The following is a 14,669-nucleotide window of genomic DNA, read 5'->3' on the forward strand; positions in this document are numbered from 1 at the left end:
TTGATGAGCTGGGGTCTGAGATTCGGACACTGCGACACATCGGGAGGGGGAGTGTTACCTGAACGCTGTATTTCAGGAGGCAGTCACACCCTTTAGATTAACTACCTTGAATTCGGCCAGTCGTCAGGGACAGGAGGGTGTGACTATGAGTGAGGCAGGTAGAGGGATTCAGGAGATAGTGTTGCAGGAGCCTCAGTCCTTGTCCTTGTCCAACAGGTTCGAAATTCTTGCTCCCTGAGTGGACGAGAGCAGGGACTGTAGGGAGGATGAGCAAACTGACCATAGCACCTTGGTACAGGAAGCCACTCAAGTGGGGGGAGAAAAGAGAAATGTAGTCATAATCGGGGATAGTATAGTTAAAGGCATAAAAACTGTTCTCTGACAGGATTGAGACTCCCGAAGACTGTGTTGCGTATCTGGTGCCAGGATTCAGGATATCTCATCTGGGCTGCAGAGGAACTTGGAGTGGGAGGGGAAAGATCCAGTTGTCGTGGTCCACGTAGGTACCAACGATATAGGTAGAACGAGGTTAGATGTTCTGCTGAGGGAATATGAGCAGCTAGGGGCTAAATTAAAAAACAGAGCCAAAAAAGTAATAATCTCTGGATTGCTACCTGAGCCATGAGCTAATTGGCACAGGGTCAATAAGATTAAAGAGGTAAATGCGTGGCTGAAAGATTGGTGTGGGAGAAATGGGGTCGTATTCAGGGCATTGGCACCAGTACTGGGGAAGGAGGGAGCTGTTACGATGGGACAGGCTGCACCTGAATCATGCTGGGACCAGAGTCCTGGCAAATCGCATAACTAGGGCTGTAGATGGAGCTTTAAACTAAGTAGTTGTGGGGGGGGGGGGGGGGGAGGGGTTCAGTTGCATGAAAAATTAGGTAGTCAAAGTTAAAAGAGAAGGTAGGAGTGCAGGTTAGTGATGAGGCTGATTGTTACCAGAAAATAAAAGGTAGGGACAGAACGTGTGAACGTCATAGTGCACCAAGGAAGCGTACAAGAGTAAGGAAATTTGATAGTAGAACAAACTGAAAGGCTTTGTATCTGAATGCACGAAGCATTCGAAATAAAATTAATGAGTTAACAGCGCAAATAGAGATGAATGCGTATGATTTAGTGGCGATTACTGAGACGTGGTTGCAGGGAAACCAGGTTTGGGAATTGAATATCCAAGGGTAATCAGTATTTCGGAAAGATAGGCAGGAAGGAAAAGGAGGTGGTGTAGCTTTGTTAGTAAGGGAAGAGATCAATGCTGTAGTGAGAAGCGATATAGGCACTGGAGATCAAGATGTAGAATCAGTCTGGGTAGACATAAGAAATAGCAAGGGAAAGAAGTCCCTGGTGGGAGTAATCTATAGGTCCCCAAACAGTAATTCCACAGTGGGGCACGGTATAAACCAGGAAATACTAGGGGCTTGTAAGAAAGGTACAGTAATAATCATGGGTGATTTTAAGATGCATATAGATTGGATTAATCAAATTAGCAAGGGTAGCCTCGAGGGAGAGTTCATTGAATGTATTAGAGATTGTTTTTTGGAGCAATATGTTGTGGAACCAACCAGTGTGCAGGCTATTCTAGATTTGGTGTTGTGCAATGAGGTGGGATTAATTAATAATCTCATTGTTAAGGATCCTCTAGGGAAAAGAGATCATAGCATGCTAAAATTTCAAATTCAGTTTGAGGGTGAAAAACTGGAGTCCCACACTAGCATTCTGGAGTTAAACAAAGGTAATTACATAGGCATGAGGACAGATTTGGTCCTAGTGGACTGGGCAGGAAGACTAAAAGGTAGGACAGTTGACGAGCAGTGGCAGATGTTCAAGGAGATATTCAATTCCTCCCAACTAAAATATATTCCAGAGAGGAAGAAAGATTGTAAGAGGGGGAAAAAATGCATGGCTGAGCAAGGAAGTTAAGGATAACATAAAGACAAAAACTAAGGCATACCATATTGCAAAGGCCAGTGGCAGGCTGGAAGATTGGGAAACTTTTAAAGATCAACTAAGGGTTACTAAAAAAGTAATAAAAAGAGCAAAGGTAAATTATGAAAGAAAACTAGCGAAAAATATAAAAACGGATAGCAAAACCTTCTATAAGTAGATAAAAGGGAAGTGAGTAGCTAAAGTGAATGTTGGTCCCTTGGAGGATGAGACTGGGGAGTTAATAGTGGGGCACACAGAAATGATGGAGACACTAAATCAGTATTTTGCCTCAGTTTTCAGAGGACACGAGTACCATCCCAATAGTAGCAGGTAATACAGAGGTTTTCGAAAGGGAGGAACTTAGAACAACCATCATCACTAGGGAAAAAGTACTGAGCAAACTATTGGGATTGAAGGCAGACAAGTCCCCAGAGCCTGATGGCCTACATCCTAGGTCTTAAAGGAAGTGGCAGTGGAGATAGTGGATCCATTGGTTATAATAATTCAAAATTCCCTGGATGCAGGAAAGGTTACAGTGGATTGGAAAAATGCTAATATAACACCCTTATTCAAAAAGGGAGGGAGGCAGAAATTGTTAGAATCCGTTATTAAGGAAGTAATAACAGGACATTTAGAAAGTCAAAACACAATCCATCAGAGTCAGTATGGTTTTATGAAGGGTAAATCATGTTTGACTAATTTGCTAGAGTTCTTCTAAGATGTGACTGGTAAAGTGGATAATGGGGATCCTGTAGATGTAGTATATCTGGAAGTCAAGAGGCATTTGATAAGGTGCCGCAGTTACAACCGACCGCTCCAGTCAAAGCCCCCAATCAAAATATACGATTCTGATTGTGGTGGGACCAATGCACTGTGAATTCAATCCGTCACTCCACAGATCGGCTGACGTATCATTTAAAACTTTCCAAGTTAAAGAAAGACCCAGCCAAATTGGGCCATCTGTTAACCCCCCTGAATGAGGCTAACCAAACCAGCTGTCTTTAAATCAACAAATTAACTCTTTAGAAGAACTATATTCTTAAACACTATGAAGATATAAACAATATTTAAAACAGAAAAAAATTCGAGTCCTTGCAAATTTACAGTCCAATGTTGCTTGAAGTCCTCACAGAATGTTGCTTGAAGTCCTCACAGAATATTGATTTCCTTCTCCAGTGAATTTCAAACGACTAGCAAACACTTTCAGCAGAATCAATCTGACTTTAGAGTTTTTGAGGGATATAAGATTGTCACAGTCCAACTTCCCTTTCTTCAGTTTAAATTACCAGAGATCTCTGTTTCAGCTTGACTTTGTTTTAGAATTTTGAGAGATAATTAAACAGACTAAAATCCTCTTCCTTCAGTTTAGATGGTTGAGAGCTCTTTTTCAGATGTCTGAACACCACAGCTGTCTGTGTCCTCTGTCTCTGTCTGTGTTATGTTAGAACAAACTGTCTTCAACTAAAAAGCCAGTTCAAAACTGAATTGTAACAAATGTATCGCATGAGACTCACTCCCAGTGGCTGTTTCTATGGTAATGAAAATGCACCCTTTGAGTCGCAGTCTCCAAATGGCTGTTTCTAAGGCAACAAAAATGCACCTTCCTATAACTCCTAGGGCTTGCCAGCTGTTAAAGCAATACTGATCCTCTGCAAACCTTAAAGGCAAACCACATATTCCGAAAAAAAAACTACAGGACCGTGACACCGCACAAAAAGTTAATACACAAGGTAAGATCACATGGGGTTAGGGGCAATTTATTAGCTTGGATAGAGGATTGGCTAACCAACAGAAAGCAGAGAGTCAGGATAAATGGGTCCTTTTCTGGTTGGCATAATGTAACTACTGGGGTGCCATAGGGTTCAGTCCTCAGGCCCCAACTATTTACAATCTATATTAATGACTTGGATGCAGGGATAGAAGGTACAATAGCCAAATTTGCAGATGACACTAAAATAGGTGGGATAGTAAGTTGCAATAAAGAAATAAGAAATTTACAAATGGATATGGATAGGTTAGGTGAATGGGCCAAAATCTGGCAGATGGAGCTTAACGTGGATAAATGTGAGGTTATCCATTTTGGTCGGAAGAAAAGAAAGGCAAATTATCATCTAAATGGAGAGAAACTTCAGAGTGCTTCAGTGCAGAGGGATCTGGGTGTCGTCATGCATGAATCGCAGAAAACTAGTGTGCAGGTACAGCAGGTAATAAGGAAGGCAAATGGAATTTTGACATTTATTGCTAAAGGAATAGAGTATAAAAGTAGGGAAGTGTTGCTCAACTGTACAAGGCATTAGTGAGACCGCAATAAAAACAAGAAATGCTGGAACCACTCAGCAGGTCTGGCAGCATCTGTGGAAAGAGACGCAGAGTTAACGTTTCGGGTCAGTGACCCTTCTTCGGAACTAGCAAATATTAGAAATGTCAAAGGTTATAAGCAAGTAAGACGGGGGTGGGTCAAGAGATAAGGGCGGCACAGTGGCGCAGTGGTTAGCACCGCAGCATCACAGCTCCAGGGACCCGGGTTCAATTCTGGGCACTGCCTGTGCGGAGTTTGCAAGTTCTCTCTGTGTCTGCGTGGGTTTTCGCTGGGTGCTCCGGTTTCCTCCCACATCCAAAGACTTGCAGGTGATAGGTAAATTGGCCGTTGTAAATTGCCCCTAGTATAGGTAGGTGATGGGGAATATGGGATTACTGTAGGGTTAGTATAAATGGGTGGTTGTTGGTCGGCACAGACTCGGTGGGCCGAAGGGCCTGTTTCAGTGCTGTATCTCTAAATAAAAATAAAAAATAAATAACAAAGGAGAAGGTGTGGATTGGATAAGGCCACATAGCTGACCAAAAGGTCATGGAGCAAAGGCAAACAATATGTTAATTGTGTGTTGAAAGACAAAGCATTAGTACAGATAGGGTGTAAACGGACTGAAGATTGAACAGCAGCAAGTACAAACATGAAAAAAAACCAGTGGGTTAGCAAACTGAACAAACTAAGATGAAATGAAGTAAACAAAAAAAAAATTGTAAAAAAGAAAAAATAACTAAAAATAAAAGTAAAATGGGGGGCCCGTCATGCTCTGAAATTATTGAACTCAATGTTCAGTCTGGCAGGCTGTAGTGTGCCTAATCGGTAAATGAGATGCTGTTCCTCGAGCTGGCGTTGATGTTCACTGGATCACTGCAGCAATCCCAGGATAGAGATGTGAGCATGAGAGCAGGGGAGAGTGTTGAATTGGCAAGCAACCGGAAGCTCGGGGTCCTGCTTGCGGACTGAGCGGAGGTGTTCCGCAAAGCGGTCACCCAATCTGCGTTTGGTCTCCCCAATGTAGAGGAGACCATATTGTGAGCAGCGAATACAGTATACTACATTGAAAGAAGTACAAGTCAATCGCTGCTTCACCTGAAAGGAATGTTTGGGGCCTGGAATAGTGAGGAGAGAGGAGGTAAATGGGCAGGTATTACACCTCCTCTGATTGCAGGGGAAGGTGCCATGGGACGGGGACGACGTGGTGGGGGTAATGGAGGAGTGGACCAGGGTGTCGCGGAGAGAACGATCCCTTCGGAATGCTGACAGGGGAAGGGAGGGGAAGATGCGTTTGGTAGTGGCATCACGCTGGAGGTGGCGGAAATGGCGGAGGATGATCCTTTGGATATGGAGGCTGATGGGGTGGAAAGTGAGGACAAGGGGAACCCTATCATGGTTCTGGGAGGGAGGGGAAGGGGTGAGGGTAGAGCTGCAGGAAATGGGCCGGACACGGTTGAGGGCCCTTTCAACAACAGTCGGGGGGAATCCTCGGTTGAGGAAAAAGGTCATATCAGAGACACCGTCGTGGTAGGTAGCGTCATCAGAGCAGATGCGTCGGAGGCGGAGAAACTGTGAGAATGGAATGGAGTCCTTACAGGACATAAGGTGTGGAGAAGTGTAGTCCAGGTAGCTGTGGGAGTCGGTGGGCTTATAATGAATATTAGTAGACAACCTATCCCCAGAGATGGAGACAGAGAAGGCGAGGAAGGAAAGGGAAGTGTCAGAGATGGACCATGTAAAGGTGAGAGAAGGGTGGAAATTGGAAGCAAAGTTGATAAAGTTTTCCTTTGCTCCATGAACGTTTAGTCAGTTATGTGGCCTTATCCAGTCTACACCTTCTCCTTTGTTATCTCTTGCCCCACCCCCGCCTCAGTTGCTGATAACCTTTGACATTTCTAATATTTGCTAGTTCCAAAGAAGGGTCACTGACCCGAAACGTTAACTCTGCTTCTCTTTCCACAGATGCTGCCAGACCTGCTGAGTGGTTCCAGCATTTCTTGTTTTTATTTCAGATTTCCAGCATCCGCAGTATATTATATTTTATATTATTCATATTATAGTTTTGGTTTTATATTAGTGAGACCGCACCTGGAGTATTGCGTACAGTTTTGGTCCCCTTACTTGAGGATGGATGTAGTTGCATTGGAGGCAGTTCAGAGGAGCTTCACTATATTGATTCCAGAGATGAGGGGTTTGTCTTATAAAGAGAGATTGAGCAAATTAGGCCTTTACTCTCTAGAGTTTAGAAGAATGAGAGGAGATTTAATTGAGTTATATAAGATGATTAAGGGGATTGACAAAGTAGACGTAGATAGGATGTTTCCGCTGGTGGGGCAATCTAATACGGGAGGTCATAGTTTTCGGATAAGGGGTAGCAGATTTAAAACAGAGATGAGGAGAAATTACTTCTCTCAAAGAGTCGTGAGTCTGTGGAATTCACTACCCCAGAGTGCGGTGGATGCCGGGACATTGAGTAAATTTAAGGAGGAGATGGACAGATTTTTAATTAGTAATGGGTTGAAGGGTTATGAAGAACGGGCAGGAAAGTGGAGTTGAGGCCGAGATGAGATCAGCCATGATCGTATTAAATGATGGAGCAGGTTCGAGGGGCTGAATTGCCTACTCCTGCTCCTAGTTCTTAAGTTCTTATGTTATGTTCTTATAAGGTTGCAACAGTAAACTCCATCGGAATAATCTGGCATTTTGGTTTTTGAATTTTTCCACAAAGTTTATTACCAAATCAGTTGACTTTAATTTTCTAAACAGAGCTTCCAGTTTCAAGCGGTCCTCCTAAGTGTCACTGTATACCTGCACATCGTTAGGGTAAACCACACAGTTAGGAACACTGGCCACCACTTGGCTCATTCGTCTCTGAAAGTTGGCTGGGGCATTTTTTTAGTCCTAATGGAGTCACGCGGTGTTGGAATGGACTGTCTGGTGTGACAAAGGCTGATGTTTCTTTAGCTCGGGATGTTAAAGGAACCTGCCAGTATGCCTTTAACAAATCTGTTTTTGTAAGAAATGTACTGCCCACTCTATCAATACAGTCTTCCAAGCGAGGAATTGGGTAGGAGTCTGCTGGTGTTACTGCATTAGCCTTTCTGTCGTCTACGAAGAATCTAGTTCAACCGTCAGGTTGAGCCACTAACACTACTGGGTAACTCCAGCTACTTTGGCTGGGTTCAATTAAATGGTTTTCCAACATGTATTGGATTTCTGCTTTTACCTGGGCCCGTTTCTCTGGACTTAAGTGATAAGGATGATATTTTATAGGAAAGATTCCCCTGCATCCACAACATATCTGGCTAAGATTGTACATTCTGGCTTGTCCCTACAGACACTTTTAAATGCTGTGAGTAGTCTTGTTGGGTCTTCTCGTTGTTCTACATCTAAATATGAAAGCATAGTGTCCAATCTCCCTACCAATTCAGTATTAGCTAATCAGATAGTAGCAGGTTCAATTTGAGAATTGTCTGGGCCTCCTTCTGCCTCACTATCCCTTTTCTCCTTCACTGTCCCTAATACCTGAACTACCTGTGCTTGCTTACCCTCCTCCCGGCAATGATATTGTTTCAACATATTGATATGACACAGCCAGCGATCTGGGCTGTCAGTCAAATGATTTACTTTACCAATTCTTTTGAGCACTTTATATGGACCACTGAACCGTGCTTTCAGTGGTTCACCCTGTAAAGGCAGTAGTACTAACACCTCATCCCCTGGTTAAAATGTTCGGGTCTTGGCATGCTTGTCTGCCCATTTGTTCATGGTTATTCGGGAAACTTTCAGGTGTTCCTGAGCCACTTTGCAGGCTCTCGTGAGCACTATACGTAATCTAACACAGAGGATTTGTCCGTCTGTTCTAAAAACCGCTCCTTAATTAGTTTTAGAGGATCTATTATCTAATGTCCACAAACTAATTCAGAAGGACTAAAACTGGTAGACTCAGTAGGTGAACCCCTAGTGGCAAACAAAAGAAATTCTAGCCCTTTATCCCTATCATGGGGATATTCATGGCAGTATGTCCTGATGATCGTTTTGAGGGTCTGATGGTACCTTTCTAAACCATCTTGTGTCTGTGGGTGGTACGGTGAAGATCTTAACTGTGTTATACCCAAATTACCCATAACCCGCTGAAAGATTTTAGACATAAAATTAGAATTTTGATTCGACTGAATCTCCATATCGCGTGAAGAACTGGGTTAACTTCTCTACCACGACCTTAGCAGAAATTGTTCTCAAGGGAATGCCCTCTGGGAACCGTGTAGCCATATCCATGATAGTGAGTATATATTCGTGTCCTACTTTTGTTTTCAGTAAAGGTCCCATACAGTCTACCAACACCCAACTAAATGGTTCCCCAAAAGCTGGTATGGGAATTAGTAGGTTGCGGTTTTTCCACAATCTGTCACATGTGGCACGTTTTACAAAATTGCATCACGTCCTTGGAAAGACCTGGCCAGTAAAAATGTGGACTTATCTGTGACTTGGGTCTTCCGGATCCGCACATGTCACGCTATGGGAATTTCATGTGCTATCCTTAATATTTCCCAGCGATACTTTGGCTGTACCACTAGGACAACCGTGCATTCTTCATCTGCAGGTCAGTGAGGAGGTCTCCACTTCCTCATCAGAATCCCATTTTTAATATCATAGCATTCTGGAACTCCCTTTGCCTCAGCTTCTGTTAGAGCCGATTGTGCCACTTTATCAGCTTGCTGGGCCTTGATCAGAGAAGATTTATTGAACATTTCCTTCAGATTATTCAAATTCCCAAAGAAAGTTTCAGATATTTGGCTATCTGTCTGTGGTGCCAATTTTAGCTCCAACAATGGAATTTGTCTAGCCATTGCTCGTGTTACTACACATGAAGGAAATATTCCTGGAACCTTTTCCTGCAACTGCTCTGTCTCTTTGACTTTACTGATCTTTTCATGACTACTGGAGAAGCTGCTACCTTCACTCCGGCCAAATCATTCCCAGGATTGGTCAACTCCGTCTACTGGCAAACTATAGGCAATTCCTACAGTTACCGTTGCAGACATCAGGTCACACTCTACGTGTACCCAATACAAAGGTACGGGCATATACTCCCCGCTAATACCTTTCACTAAAACCTTGGCATTCAGTGTGCTTTCTGCTGGAAAAGTTATGCCTTTTCCCAGCAGAAGAGTTTAGGTGGCTTCTGTATCCCTAAGTATAACTACAGGTTTACCTGCCTCACTTGATGGATAAGGAGTTACTTTTCCTTTTGACAAGAATTCCCTATAACTCTCAGGTATCTTGATCACGTCCTCCACACTCACTGCGTTTTTTTTGCTTGGGCTTAAAGCTGCAGTCAGAGCTACAGCCTGATTTGTCGTACTCTTAGTCATGGTCCCTTTCTCTACATTGACCTTGTGTAGCCCAATAAGTCCTATGGGTTTACCCCGCAACTTCCAGAATTTTGCCCGAAGATGTCCCACCTTGTGACAATGCTAACACTTAGACTTGCAGACCTAATTTCCACCCTCAGCATCTTTCTTTCTGGCCTGAGGAGGAGTTCCCAGCTATCCCTTCTTGTCCCCGGCTACTTGCCTTCCTTTCACCCTTGCACCTTCTATCTTTCTCGGGTTTGTGGGGTGACTGACAAAGGGTTTGGGCTTATAAAGAAGCTCGTAAGCATCAGAAATTTCTGCTCCCTGTTTGGCTGTTGAAACCTTCTGGTTCTCTACATGGGTTATTATTATCGGAGGGGGTGAATATTTAAATTCTTCCGGGAGAATTAGTTCCCTAAGGTTCTCATGCGTGGCCTCTACCTTTAGTGCCCGCATCCAGCGATCAAAATTAATTTGCTTTACCCTCTCAAATTCTATGTAAGTCTGCCCAGGCTGTCTCCGGAGGTTCCGAAATTTCTGTCGGTAAGCTTCAGGGAGCAACTCAAAAGCAGTGAGAATAGCCTTTTTGCCATCTCATCATCCGCAGAAGCCTCCTCAGAAAGCATAACATTAACTTCATGAGCTTTGCCCATAAATTTGCTTTGCATAAGCAGTATCCAGCTTTCCTTCAGCCACTTCATTTTGTTACGACGGCGGCGGGAGCAATGCACTGTCAATTCAGTCCCATCATTCCACGCGTCACAGCACATTATTAAGCTTTCACACCCAATTGGAAAACAGCCAAATTAAACACTCCAGTAACACCTGGAATAAAACTGACCAAACCAGGTATCTTTACCCAACAACAAATTAACTATATATTAAAAAACTATATCTTAAACCTATGTCTAAAGACCTTATAACTTCTTATTTTAATCTAACTCCCCATTCACACACATACACTCAAAAATAACAGTAGTTAACCAGTTTTAAAAGTGGAGTTTTTAAAAATTAGCTGCTTCTTAAGAATAAGTATATAAGCAAGTCTTTGTAGGTTATGTTCCTGATGGATGAGGTCTTCTAGTGTGAAACTAATCAAATGCTACTTGAATTCTTCACGTGGATTTGATGAAAATAGTCCTTCAGTAGATGGGCATTCAACTCTTCGGCTGCCGTTGGCATTAAACAGTTCCTTGAATGATGAGCACAGCAATACAAACGGTTCCTTGAAAAAGAAGGCTTTTCTTCTTTACTCGGGGAATTAACTCAGCTTTTAGCTCCTTGTAGAATTTCTGCTGAGAGAGAATAAACAGCTCCTTTCTCTTCAGTATGCTTCGCTGGAAAGTCTGCCAAAACTAACTGGTTTCAGCCGGTTTCTGTCTGCTTTACATACAGCCAAGTGGAAACATGACTATGTGACTTCTCTCTCTCTCCGGCTGTTGCACAGGGCAACTAAAATGTAGCTGTGGCACACTGTCTCAGAAATTCCAGAGCTTTCTCTGCCTTGAAGGTGCACTGTTTTTAACAGAGTCTTAAAGGCGCACACTGTTTTTAATCCGAGGAGAAAAATAATTGTCCATGACAATCTGTTTTGGCTATCTTTTCAAAAGAAATGAAAAATTGCCTCTGTGTCTCTTTCCTCAAACTTCGGGAGGGCTTGTACAAATTAAACAGCACTCCGATGGGTCCTGAGCTGGAGTCAGATCTTCCCTCCACAGAATTTTCCTTGGAGCCAAGGCCAATCTTTTGACTTAGTTCCATCCTTTTTAATAGAATTCCTTTCCTTCTCTTTAACTTTCTCTGTGAAATTATAGTTCAACTATTTTCATTGTCAATTCTCTTTCCTGCTTTTCCCTTTCAAGTTCAAGCTGCTTCATCTGCAACTGAATTTTAGTTAATTCAACTGCACTGCCATCTAGTTCGCCTTTTTCTTCTTCCAATTGAAAATTCTGTGCTACTTCTTCGATCATGTCTGCTTTCTTAGCTCCTGGTTTTAACTCTACCCCCAGTTTTGCTGCCAATGCTATTAGTGTAACCTTGGTTAAGTTTCTCAAATCACTCGGGGATAAGTCCTCCTCCAGAAAGGTTGTAGCAACTGACAAATGCATTCTGGTAATGTAAACTTTATTCTATTGCACAAGAAACGTTTTTTTTTCTTCTCTTTTCAATTATTATTACCCCACTTAGAATTGCACGTGCTCGGCTTTGGGTATCCCGCACAGAGCCCCCAATTATATGTTATGACTGAGGTGGGACGAGTGCACTGTCTTTTCTAGTTCCACTTCTCCACAGGTCACAACATATATTTAAATATTTTCCCAGTTACCGATGCAGTCAATCATATTCTCTACTCTTTATCCCAGAATAAAATATACCAACCAGGTTTCTTTAATAAACAACAAAGTTATCAGTTTATTGTAAAGCAAGACTTAACCAGTAACAAAACATAGAAACATAGAAAATAGGAGCAGGAGTAGGCCATTCGACCCTTCGAGCCTCCTCCTCCATTCATTATGATCATGGCTGATCATCCAACTCAGTAACCTGTTCCCACTTTCGCCCTATATCCTTTGATCCCTTTAAATCCAAGAGCTATATCTAACTCCTTCTTGAAAACATACAAAGCTTTGGCCGCAACTGCTTTCTCTGGTAGCGAATTCCACAAGTTCACCACTCTCTGGGTGAATAAATTTCTCCTCATCTCAGTCCTGAATGGTTTACCCCATATCCTTAGACTATGACCCCTGGTTCTGGACTCCCCCACCATCGGGAACATCCTTCCTGCATCTACCCTGTCAAGTCCTGTTAGAATTTTATAGGTTTCTATGAGATCCCCCCCCCTCACTCTTCTGAACTCCAGCGAATATAATCCTAACTGACTCAATCTCTCTTCATACGTCAGTCCCGCCATCCCAGGAATCAGTCTGGTAAACCTTCGCTGCACTCCCTCTATAGCAAGAACATCCTTCCTCAGATAAGGAGACCAAAACTGCACACAGTATTCCAGGTGTGGCCTCACCAAGGCCCTGAATAATTGCAGCAAGACATCCCTGCTCTTGTACTCGAATCCTCTCGCTATCAAGGCCAACATACCATTTGCCTTTTTTACCGCCTGTTGTACCTGCATGCTTACCTTCAGCGACTGGTGTACGAGAACACCCAGGTCTCGTAGCATATTCCCCTCTCTCAGGGGGTTAAGCAAAGCGTTAACACACAGATTGAAATATGGAAGTTCCCTTTTTACCTTAGCCCCTCTCACACAGACATACACACACCGGTTAACCAAAAAATAAAGAGATTTTCTCTTTCGAGCTGTGTTACAAAAAAAGACAAAAAAAAAATACTTTGGCTAAATACTTGCTAATTATTGAAGGTAAAAGAGATGTGAAAAGATGTCAGTTGTCCCTTTATCCTGGCATCCCAAATAGCTGGAGACAGCTGTCACTGGGATCTTTCGAGAACAGTGCTTTTCAGGCAACATTGAAGATCAGTTTGGCAGGCTTTCCAGGAGAAATGCGGCATAAGGTGTTTCTGGCAGGCCTTTCAGGACAAATGCAGTATCAATTTCTCTATTTCTTACACTCGCTTATCAAAGGGATGGAAAAGCTGACAGGCTTTTCAAAGAGATGGAAAAGCCTGAGCTGGGGTTTTGCCCTTGGCAGGTTGAATTTTTTAATTCCTTTCAAATCACTGCTCATACCCCAACTCTGTCCAAAGCGAAGCCAAAAACAGTATCTCAAGAGTCAAGCCTACTGAACCCTATCAATCTTGCCCTGTTACCTCTCCGTAAACATCTTCCCCTGGTCAAAAAGGCCCTGCTGGGTACTTATCTTAAGACAGGTGACTTCCAGTAAATGTTATTTATTTATCTTAGCAGGTGATCTCCAGTAAGGGTTGTTTACAAACCAAGTCCAAAAGACTTTCCAACGACCTCTTTTTAAAAAAAAAATAAGCATGAATCCAGCATCTATGGAATCCTTTACAGTTTTAAAATGCAAGTCTTCAAAAAAAAATCAATGAGAAATGGAAGCACTTTCGTAACAAGATTAAAAAAAGTGTGGTGATCTCCAGGAAAATGTATTTCTAATATTCCAGTGCATAAGGAAGATCTTGTGACTTGATAATGTGTTTATTTCTGATTCTTTGTGCTTTCTTTGTTATGAGGAAATCTAAGTGAAGAGGCAAGGCCCATTGAAGAGGACACCACCAAGTCAGGGGCAGAAGGGTGTGGGCGCATAATGTAGAAAAGGAGAGGTAAATCAGGAAATATGCAGCCGATTTGACATTAAAAGCCTGTGGGCTGCGAAAGGAAGGGGGTAGTTCCATACCAGAAATAGGCAGTAATCTAGGGGCTAAAAAGAGTGAGGAAATTAAGGAAATTGATATCAGCTGAGAAAAAATATTGGAGAAACTTGAGGGACTAAAATCTGACAGATTCCTGGAACCAGATGCCCTATACCCTAGGGTTCTAAAAGAGATAGCTGCAGAGATAGTGGATGTGCTGGCTATGCTTTTCCAGAATTCCTTCGATTCAGGAATGGTCCTGTCAGATTGGAAGTTGGCAAATGTTTCAAGAAAGGAAATAGAGAGAAAATGGGGAACTACAGGCCAGTGAGCCGAACATCAGTCATTGGGATGACGCTGGAAATTATTATTAAAGAAGTCTTAACAATGCACTTAGAAAAGCAGTATGATTTGAACAAGTCAGCATGGTATAACTAAAGGGAGATCTTGTTTGACAAATTTATTGGAATTTTTTGAGGATGTAACCAGTATGGTAGATAAAGGGGTAACAGTAGATGTGGTATACCTGGATTTCCAAAAGGCATTCACTAAGGTGCCACATAAAAAATTAATAGGCAAGATAAGGGCTCATGGTGTTGGGGGTAATATATTAGCATGAATAGAGGATTGGTTAACAGACAGGAAGCAGAGAATGGGCATAATTGGGGTATTTTCAAGTTGGCAGGCAGTGAATAGTGGGGAGCTGCAAGGATCAGTGCTGGGACCTCAGCTATTTACACTCTATATTAATGACTTGGATGAAGAGACAGAGAGTAATGTATCTAAGTTGCTGATGATGC

General features: G+C 42.6%; 1 protein-coding gene across 8 annotated transcripts in view; it reads left to right on the plus strand.

Moving 5' to 3' along the window:
• The window catches only part of LOC137375763 (ran-binding protein 17-like), a 1,067,965-nt gene that overhangs the window by 410,348 nt on the left and 642,948 nt on the right, over nt 1-14,669 (plus strand). The gene's annotated exons all lie outside the window — the stretch shown is intronic.

The sequence above is a fragment of the Heterodontus francisci genome, chromosome 12, assembly GCF_036365525.1.
Source record: "Heterodontus francisci isolate sHetFra1 chromosome 12, sHetFra1.hap1, whole genome shotgun sequence".
Taxonomy (NCBI): domain Eukaryota; kingdom Metazoa; phylum Chordata; class Chondrichthyes; order Heterodontiformes; family Heterodontidae; genus Heterodontus; species Heterodontus francisci.